This window comes from Myotis brandtii, unplaced genomic scaffold, assembly GCF_000412655.1.
Source record: "Myotis brandtii unplaced genomic scaffold, ASM41265v1 scaffold249, whole genome shotgun sequence".
In the NCBI taxonomy this organism is placed as follows: domain Eukaryota; kingdom Metazoa; phylum Chordata; class Mammalia; order Chiroptera; family Vespertilionidae; genus Myotis; species Myotis brandtii.
The window spans coordinates 1,976,036-1,977,229 of NW_005359430.1; positions in this window are offsets into that span (position 1 = coordinate 1,976,036).

Here is a 1,194-nt window from a genome sequence, read left to right on the forward strand (position 1 = left end):
AGGGAGGTGGGGGTCCATCAGGGGTGGGGCTGGCTGGGAGGAGGGGCTGCAGGCCGATCAGGGTGACGGGGGCCCATCGGGGGCATGGTCAGTTGGGAGGAGGGCTTGCAGGAGGTTGGCTGGCCAGCCCCACCTCCTATTGGAGTGGGGGTTGTGATCAGCAGTGGGGCAGCCGGCAGGAAGGGAGGGGGCGTTTGGCCAGCAGGCCCCGCACTTGATCAGGGTGGGAGAGTTCAATCAGGGGCAGGCCAGCAGGGGGGAGGGGCTGCAAGGTTGGCTGCCGGCCGCACCCCCTGATCGGGTCAGTTTTCTGGCTACAGTGGACATCATAGTGACTGGTTGTTAGGTTGTTATGGCCGTTATGGTAGCTGCCTTTTTATATATATTGATTTATATATGATTCTAAAAAGGATGAGATGTTTGTGAAAAAAAATGAGCAGAGAGCCCATACACAGTAACCACAAAAAATATAAAACATCTTAGAAGGAACCTTAATGCACAATGTCTTTCATCTAGTCAAAGAAAAGACCAAATTTTACTGAGATATTTATTAAAGCTTGAGAAAGTAGAGAAATATACTATGTTTCTGAGGAAGTCATTGTTAGAATTATTTGAACATTTTCAAAATAATAAAGTTTAAACAAGACATTTACAGTATTTATTGAGCACATACTATATACCTAGCAAAATCCTAGGTACTGGGGATAAACACGTCATGGACAGTGAATAAAAAAAAGACTCTGCTCACAAGGTTTTAGATTCTTATGAAGGTGACCACAAAACAAATAGAGCCTACGAAAGTACACTGTCAGGCAATAATACATATATTGAATACAAATGTGACAGGGTTAAGAGATAGAGAATGAAAGGAGTGAGATGTGTTTAGAATGGAGTGGTCAGGAAAGGCCCCTGAGGAAGCAACATTTGAGTAGATAGTTGAATAAACTGTAGTAGAGAGCCACGTGGCTGTCTGGGGGAACAGTGTTTCTTGCAGAGGGAACAGCAAATGCAAAGACCCAGACATGGAACTATGTTTGATCTCTTCCAGGAACAATAAGTAATCCAGTGTTGCTGAAGCAGAGAAAGTCATGTGGAGATTGAATGAGATACTCAGGACAGAGGTAATGGGGGACAGATCATATAGAGCAAGCATGTCAAACTCAAAGGCTAACACGGGCCAAATAAACAAGGTTT